Source organism: Amphibalanus amphitrite, unplaced genomic scaffold (genome assembly GCF_019059575.1).
Source record: "Amphibalanus amphitrite isolate SeventyFive unplaced genomic scaffold, NRLGWU_Aamphi_draft 000201F_arrow, whole genome shotgun sequence".
In the NCBI taxonomy this organism is placed as follows: domain Eukaryota; kingdom Metazoa; phylum Arthropoda; class Thecostraca; order Balanomorpha; family Balanidae; genus Amphibalanus; species Amphibalanus amphitrite.
In genome coordinates this window covers 199,770-209,306 of record NW_024881696.1, presented here as the reverse complement: position 1 = coordinate 209,306, position 9,537 = coordinate 199,770, and positions in this window count along the sequence as shown.

Sequence of the window (9,537 nt, the reverse complement as noted above, 5' to 3'; positions counted from 1 at the left end):
TTTGTGCAGCAGCGGTCCCGAGACCTGGCCCATGCGGGAGCGGCAGCGGCCGTGCCAGGCGCCAGCAGTTTCACGTGGTGTCACGTTCAGAATCAACAGCTGACTGCAGGCGAACACCTCGTGACCGGCGCTGTCGGCGGGGGTCGTCTTTCACCAAATAAAGGGCGGCGTGACCCTTGGAGACGGAACATGCGCGGCCCTGAGCAAGGTGACCGGCTCGTCGGGAACAGACATCGCTCAGCGGATGTGATGGGTTTTGACTTAAGGTCTTGAAATGGTGAAAGCCGTTTATGTGTTACATTTTTCTGTTATGCAAGTTTGATTATTCTTCATTAGAAAAAGACCGTCAGTTTGTCTTCGCATAATGGGACAATATCAAATAGAACATGTAGCGGAGGATGCACTTACGTAGAGGGAAGCGGAATAGATTCTAGCGATCTCGCTGAGCTTAGACTGATTACACTGATAGGCAGAGCTTAGAGCTTATACTAGAGTAGGTACCACTTCTTATCGCTGATCATTCTGTTTTTTATATATAGAAATTGATCGAAGTATATCATTTAGAGGATCAAAATGAAATATATTGTTGCAACTTTTTTAGTTTCCCCGTGAGATGCCACTGATTGGAATGCAAAAAAAAAAAACGTTTTCTTACATTCAACTTTCAGATCCATTTCAAGTGTTAACTACTCGAATGCTTCACCAAAGCCCACAGCTGACGTATAGGAATTGTTGGGTTACCAGCATTTAGCATTATTGGGCTACACAAAGACAGGACGAGTGTGCTACCACCACTGTCTGTCCGCCAGCTATCGCCAGCCTGCGACACGCGATTGACTGACGTTCGCTCCGTTTTTAATCGAATATAGACGAGACGACGTAGCGCTGTTTTCAACTACCAAGGATTTGTAAGAATGTTGTGACGTGAATTCATGAAAATGTTCCTATCAGCGTTTTCTGTTCCATTGCGATGCCTTGCACTTTGCAGACATGCCACGGGCAATGGGTATGCTGCGTCAAAGTATTTCTAAAGAGCTGATAGTTAACCCTCGCCCGCACATGGGGGGGGGGTGGTTGCCACCCCCCCCCCCAGGCAGTCTTTCTGCTCTGCACTCAACATTTTTATAGCTAGAAGGCTGATTTTTCGTATAGCTGCTCGTCTATCCTTTTTTGATGTCCACTGAAATTTTCAAGTTTCTGTGATTTTTTGTTTCGGAGATATGACCTTGTTTTTCAGGTCATGTCATGACCCAAATGGCCAATTCTCAACATCTTTCGTTTGCCATGGGCCTTGTGAGCTTTTGACGCCCTGATTTCGGCCTTTTTTGCCAGTTTTACCTCCCACCTATCATGGAACATGTTGTTCGACGATGTACAGGGGTCAAGGTCAGGGTCAAGGTCAACCTAGGTCATCTAAGATAATTGCGTTTGAGGCAAGCTGAATTTACTTTTTGTAAAGTTTTTTGACTGCATTTTTGGTAAAAGCTTCTCAGATCATGATTTCATGTGATATGGACCCAAAAACAATCGGTGCACACATCAATATACACACAGACACACACAGACATACAAACACATATAATTGACCTTGACCTAACTTGACCTGAAATGACCTCAGCAGCAAAATTCTGGTCGGGGAGTGTGACAAAGAGGTTCTAGCTGGCTTGGCACCAGAAAACAGCATCGTCATCGGTATTTGATAAGCAGCGCACTTGATATCCAACGGTGACCCAAAACAGCAACATTTTTTAGTTTGACCTGACCTGGAAGGTCAATGACTGACCTGAGAAGGTAAAACTGGGTATCATTGGATTCGTCTCTTCCCAAAGAATCTTTTTGGTCTTTACTGCTAAGCTCTATCTCCAACAGGAACGAAATGGCGCGGGGGGGGGGTAGCAACCCCCCCCCCCCCATGTGCGTTCTAGGATGGGAAAATGGCATGTGCGGGCGAGGGTTAATGTAGAGCGTGGTTGTAGGGAAACTTGTCTCCTCATTCAACTTCGGATCGGGTTTTGTTTCACCTGGCGACAAAGTCAAAACTGCTCTCGAACTTATTTCTTTTGATATTGTCAAGTGTTAAAGAGCGAAGCAATAAAGTATGGAGATGCGATCATGCCACGATAATAGAGGTCCTCTGGAATAATTTCTGTAAGCCCCCATTTTTACTGAGATTTCACCCAAAGTGCAGGCTGAAATAAAGACGCTCCTCAATTTTCCGAGCCGAATAAAGCAAACAACTTGTATTGAGGACCGATGAGCAATGTTTACCCTAAGATATTGCAAGTCATTTTGGGGAGTTCACAAATCACATGCCGCGGCAATCAATGCAGCTTGGTCACGGAGTTTTAGGTGCGTCTTATGAGCCGCGATTATCTTATGCATAATGACGTTCGTCACAACTACGCAGCCAGCACAAGTGAATCTCATTGTTGCATTACCTCATTGGTATTCATGGCTGTTATATCATCCACGGCGTGCAGAAAGAGTGAGGAAAAGTCGGGTTGCCACCCGCCGTTCGCAGCTTGGCATATCATCACGTAATGAAGGATAAAACCACACTGCTACTACTGGTTGACTGAATCGAAGGCGGAATCTCGCAAAAAGTTTTTAATGCGTCGTTTTCTCTGTCGTCATGCCAGCTTTCCTTTATCTTAGCAACAGCAGGACCTGGCTTATGCAAAAGGCAGTAAACTGCACGCCCTTTTAGAAAGTGAAGTTACGTGAGCTCTAAAAGGAAGAGATGCCGCTACTGGTCATAGCATGCCACGATTCAGTGGAAGGTGGAGACAGTGTTGACAAAAATGCGCATAAACATTACTCGTTGGGTGTCAAAAATACCTTTGTTTCCCGCTGATTAGCCAAAAAACGTGATCGTTGACATCCCCTTGGCAACAGCCTGTAAGCCTGGTTATGATGAATTTTAAATGAACCCCACCTTTTTAAATAAGGCAGGTAAACAGCGGCTTTACCGTTTGGGCTGAAACGTCTATGTCGTAATTGGTGTATAGATAGAAATGTTTAGTATATTCACGATTTACGTGTATGCTTTGCTGACTTTGATAGTTTTGTTTTAGGTTGGGAAATATTAATAAAAAATTTCCGAGTGTCATTCTTTAGGATCAGTTTGCAAACTACTAAATTTCTACTCAATATTTATTGAACCTAAAGCCAGACGACACATCTTCACCAATATGATCCCAATATCACAAACTGCATAACGTTGCATAGCAAGTGAATACGCCACGGTTGTTGATCATGACATCTAGTTATATTCTAGTTATAGAATATAACTAGATCTAGTTATATTTCAGCCAGAAGGAGACTTAAAAGGAGTATAAGAAAAGCAAAAAGAGCATCAGAGATAAATCTAGCCAATGAGTGTGGAGGTGATTTGAAAAAGTTCTTCGGTTTTTATAAATTTAGTAAACATGATTCAAGGATTGGACCAATAGAAAGTCAGCATCAGGTTTACCATGACGATGCCGACAAGGTTAAAATATTCAATGACCAGTTTTCGAGCGTTTTTACTGATGAGTGCCTCAGGCAGTTTCCTACAAATGTACCTGAATCGACAACACACCCTAAACTTAGAACTATTTACCTGTCTGAGGATGACATAACTAAAGCTTTGTGTAATCTTAAAGCAAATAAGACAAGTGGTCCAGATAATATTAGCACTAGGGTCTTAAAAGAAGGAGCAAGAGAATTATGTGTTCCACTTTACATTATCTTTAAAGAGTCATTAGAATCAGGTGAAATTCCTGATGATTGGAAGTGTGCGAATGTCATTCCAATCTTCAAAGGTGGAAACAAAACTGTAGTGAGCAATTATAGACCAGTAAGTTTAAGTTCGGTCGTGTGTAAAGTGCTAGAAAGAATCATAAAACGTCAAATAGTTGCTCATTTTGAGGAACACAAGATTTTACTTCCATCTCAACATGGTTTTTGTAGTGGACGCTCCTGTTTGACAAACTTATTAGATTTCCTTGAATATTCGACAGACCTTTTGGACAGGAGTAACAGTGTATCAGTAGTTTATTTAGACTTCAGCAAGGCATTCGATAAAGTTCCACACAAAAGACTCTTGATCACATTAGAGCGTCATGGTTTAGACGGTCCTCTTCTCAAATGGATAGGGGCCTGGCTAGTAGGTCGCAGGCAGCGAGTCATTCTAAATGGCCATCAAGCTGACTGGAAAGCTGTCAAGAGTGGTGTGCCTCAGGGAACTGTTTTAGCACCATTGCTTTTCATTATTTTTGTAGATCTTATAGACTCTGACTTAACAAGTAACATATGGAAATTCGCGGATGATATCAAGATAGCTAAAAATATTACTTCAGATGATGATAGAAGAGCACTACAGGCAGACTTAGATGCTCTTTTAAAATGGAGCAAGGAATGGCAGATGGAATTTAATGCTGATAAATGCAAAGTTCTTCATCTGGGAGTAAAAAGTAACGATACATATTATTTGAATGGAACTAAGTTGGCAACTGTGAGGGAAGAAAAGGACCTGGGTGTTTTGGTGACAAATGATCTGAAGTTCAGTGGCCATTATGTGCAAGCTCGAAAAAAGGCTTTAAAAATGTTGGGGGTTATAAATAAAAATGTATCATATAAAAGTAAAGAAGTAATGAAAAGACTCTATTGTTCATTAGTTCGGCCTCATCTTGAATACTGTGCACAAGCATGCCACTCGTCTCTAAAAAAGGATATAAAACTTTTGGAGCGTGTGCAGAGGAGGGCAACAAAGATGGTTCGTGGGCTGGGTGAAATGAGCTACAGAGAACGCCTGGCTTCCTTAAATATGTTTTCACTTCATTACCGCAGGATAAGAGGGGATTTGATTGAACTTTTTAAAATATACAAAGGGATTGATAAGTTAGATTTTGGGAAGATGTTTACACTCAATACAAATTCCACGAGAGGAAATGGGTGCAAACTAGTAAAGAAATTTTCAAGAACCAAGTTAAGACAGTCCTTTTTTACCAGTAGGGTCATAGAAGCTTGGAACGGTTTACCTCCTAGAGTTATCAATAGTTCCTCCTTAAGTAATTTTAAAAATGAGTTAGACTTGTATCATAAACAGCGTGGGCTAGTGTTCGATGAAATGGTGTAATTGTACCGTGTTTTACATACAGTGTTTGTTCATCTACCTGTAACCTCGTTGGGCCCAAGTGGCCTGCTGTTACATGGAATACATGTTATGTTATGTTATGTTATGACACGTGTGTGCCTCCCCCCCCCCCCCAACGTCACGTATGTACTTACACTTCGGATACTCAGGCTTCGGCTGTCGGTGCACGCTTTATAACCTCAGGGCAGTGGGTCACGTAGCGCTAGATCACATACAGATGGTGCCGACAGGTCCATACAATGCTTCAAGCGGTAATTTGGTAGGTTATGTAACTGGTAGGAAATTATGAAATTATTTTTAAAATAAAGGGCTTAAGAACATGTCTTGGGCTAATGGTGCTATTTGCACTTGCAGGGAATATTTTTGTTTGACGCGGTGCGGATGCCAATTGTGTTTGACGTTCGTCCCTATACGGCTTCTGTTATTTGAAATAGTCTGCAACGCAGCAAACGAAGCATCTTCTCGGACATGTCTATTTCTAATGCTTACTGCTCATTGTTCACCTTCGAAGTTAATTGTGAAGGTCAAGCTTTACCCAGTCGCTGAAGCTATATTTCTGAAGAAAGCTGTGCAATACAATTCCTGAATTTTTGGGACCACCGCCCTTCCCCTAAAGGCTGCCTTTAAACAGAACTGATATGCAGGGACGAAAATTATTACCCGGCGCACAGTGGCCCTTTTTCAGAATTAGCACGCATAAATTCAAAATATTTGTTTCTCTTCTTTTGAGTAAAAAGCAGTCTAATCGTGTGCAAAACATTCCAAACTATCCGATGGTGCCATTTTTACCTCCGAAAAATAATTACCTTTGGTAAAACTGACCGCAAAATCGAAGTTTGTCGAGAGTCGCGCGGACATGACACCACCGGCGGACCCTAAAAAGTAGGGTGAGATGAACATCAATTTGTAAGACTTTCGATGAGAAAATATTAAAAATTATTGACATGGCTGTGAAGCTGAGTTTACGTAGAAGCCCTAGAAACCACTATTTTCATTGTATAAACTTAAATAGACCACTTTTGCCGAATATTGTGGACACAATAACAGGACAATTATTAACTGGAGATGGTGGCATACATATGAAGCTTTATGTTAAGTGGAACACTCTGGAACATGTCGTATTATACATCGTTCGAATCGCCGATCTCTTCTGACTATGTCCACCAAAGGGCATCGCGCCATTTTGCGCCATTTTGCTTCTACGGTGGATAACGCGAGCCAGTTCAGTCCGCGAGCGGCTGTGGCTCCTGTTCGATACGACTAAGCTCATTGACCTGGCTCGAAGCTGGTGTCACCTGGTGTGCGCCTAAATGTGGCTTGGCTTTTGCCATAAGATGTGCTAATTGAAATGTCATGTAGGCATAACGCTGTGCCCAAGAAAAACTGTCCGATTTCTTGTCGCGTTTGATGTCCAAGCCGCACAAGTCCCGTGGTCGGCTTAAGATCTAACGTCAAAAGCGCCTATGTGTTTGTATTGTTCGCGTCGCGATGACCTTAGTTGCTGCCCGGCCGGGGCCGACTAACGGGGACTGGCAACAGCTGTAGATGCGGTCATGTGACGCCCTGGGGCGTCCTGGCGGTCAGTGCAGCGCGGTCGGCTGGCGGGCTCGCCACACTTGCGTTCGGAGCGGCCTGGGCCGGCGGGCGAGCCGTGCGAACGTGCGCCAAATCTTGGGCCGAGCGGCCTGTCGCTGTTGGGCCGAATCTCCTTGGGCAGTTCGTTTCTTTTCTTCTCTTTGCATTGGCAGGGAATACGTCCTTGATCACGTGGTGATGTCTTGCACCACTTTCAGGTAATGTGGGAATTAATGCGTGCTAATTCTGAAAAAGGGCCACTGTGCGGCGGCCGGCCATTGCTTCGATAGGCTTCTTTTGGAAGCTGCCTTTCCCTTTATCCCTGGCTGGGGCTGCTAGTGTCTCTATAGGCAAGGAAAGCCGAGTTCGAATTAACTTCGTTCTTTCTCGGTTCATATTTTCTTAATATTGATTAGGGGAGAGCGGGGCCAGTTGAAACACGGGGTCAGATGAAACATGGCTTTATTTTCAACAGTATGCAACATATGGCGTTGCCGACACCACTGCGCATCCGCGCTCGACCACTTCCTTTGTCAACGGCGTTTGGGCGGCAAACGGACGGTAATTTTGATTTGACACTTGTTTTTGTGTTTTTGAGGGGCGTTTGGGAGAAATCGGTTTTATGAATATTTTGTGATATATCATATACCTTTGTTTGCTGAAAGAAGAACTCCTGGCTCCGGAATAACACCTTATTTGGCCCTTCATTCAGCATGATGCCGTCCCTCCAGCTCGTTTGACATGTACTTTACGGCGCGTGCGAGATGGCGGGAGCGGATGGGGTCAATTGAAACGCTTCTCTGAGGGTCAGTTGAAACAGGGCCACAGGCCGTTTCAATGGACCCCGGTGACCTTTGCAATGGTTATTGTTCAGAGGCTGTAAACATTAAAGGAAATAGTCCACCTTTGAAATGAGCTTTTAAACTGAAATAGTAGTTTAATAGAGCTCAATTTTTGACCCCTTTTTCTCCAGCCTTTTGCTTGAAAGCACACTATAGCCTGAGATATTTCTCATTTTTCTCATCCGCACATTTTACCATAGTCTATGTACTTTATGTCACCTATTATGAGGAACTTTGCACTTTTAGCTTTCCAACGACCTATTGAATGTAGCATTTGGAAAAGTAAACCGGACAAAATATCTCCTTAAGAAAGTGGCCTTAAAGAGGAAAACATCCCATTGATAAGGATAGGTGCAATTGACCCCATGGGCTGATTCAATTGACCCTCGCATCGGGGTCATTTGAAACGGGCGTAGAGCTGTTTTATAAGCATGCGTTTGGCAGCAAAATATGTTTGAAACATAATTTTACATATCTTAAAATAAAGCCAAAAGAGCACATTTTGTCATGGCATTGTGCATTTTTCGATATGACAACTAGATCTCGCTGTGCATGTCAATATATAAAAAGTGGTTCAACTGGCCCCGCTCTCCCCTAATCGTTTTTAAAGTGTAATGAACTGCTAGAACTCTACGTGCAGACTAGTATAATTCATCCACAATCATGAATATGTAGGTATCTAAGTTTTATATGGAAACACTCTCTGTTCGATCTTGTATGACCATAACAAGACTCGTCAATTGTTTCGTGAGGAGCACACCTCGTGGGACGATTCGAAGCGTCGCTGCCAAACAATGTCCCCCTTGCACGCAAGATCTACCACCAGTCAATGGCCTATTCGGCTTGGGAATTCTGACACGGTGAATAGCTATTGTTTATGAAGCTGTTTTGGGTGGCAATCCCAACAATATGCTTCATTTAACCATGGCTGGTGAAAAATATTTTGGCCCATTCAATCAGTAGGCCCAGCATATACTTTTTGATCCTAAAATTGTTAAACACAGATCTGGCACACGAAATCTTTTTTTCTTGTGGATGGGACCTTCCAACTATGATGATATTTGCACACATTTTTTTTCTCTTAGCATTGTATCAAAGGCTATTTACGACTAGAGTCTCGGTGCAACTGTCAAGCTGTTGCTACTTTGTTTGTTTGTTTATTTAAAGATCGACAACGGGCTTGTAGCCAATGGCAGGTGGAGTCATACGGTAAAATTATTGTGGAGTAACACTTCGTAATTATTGTGAAAATAATGTGGAGGCGGAGGGACTGAGCTGGAGCTAACGGCGTCGTGGCCGCTGTAGGGGTGACAGTCCGCGCTGAAGGGTCGTCTTCCGCGTCCGATTCCCCTGCGTCTGCCTCTCGTGCTGCCTCGTTTCTGTCGTGGTCGGTTACGCCAGTCGCAGTAGGCGGAGCTGACCCATGCTGCTGACGGGGAGCTGGTCACAGCTGCAGCCTATGGCGAGCACTATGGGGGTGCTGCCGTCGCGGCAACTGGTTCAAGGAATGGACAGCATCCATTCCTCGCGCCAGTGCCCGCGCGCGATGTGTCGCAGATGCCGCATGAGCTGCAGCTGTGTCCATTGCACACATCTACAGCACCATCTGGATCTCTGCTCCGGTGCCACTGCGTTCGGTGCCAAAGTGGCCGTCGTACAGGTCTCATTCAACTTTTTTTTCGTTCTTAATTAACCCACGAGCCGCTGGGGGGGGCATAAAGTTGCCCCCCTTTACGTTTTGTGAAATATCTCCGAAACCTGATGAGCTACGAACGCGAAACTTGGCATAGCTTCAAATGAATACCTAGGCAATGTTTGAGGAAAGTTTGGTGGTTGTAGCACCTAAGATGACGTCACAGTGACGTCATGAAGTTTTGTCGTTTTCCGACATGGACCGCTTCTGATGACGCTGAGCATGAAACTCGACTGTAAATGAACTGGACAGCACCTGCTGTCATCCTAAAACATCTTACTACACTTCCA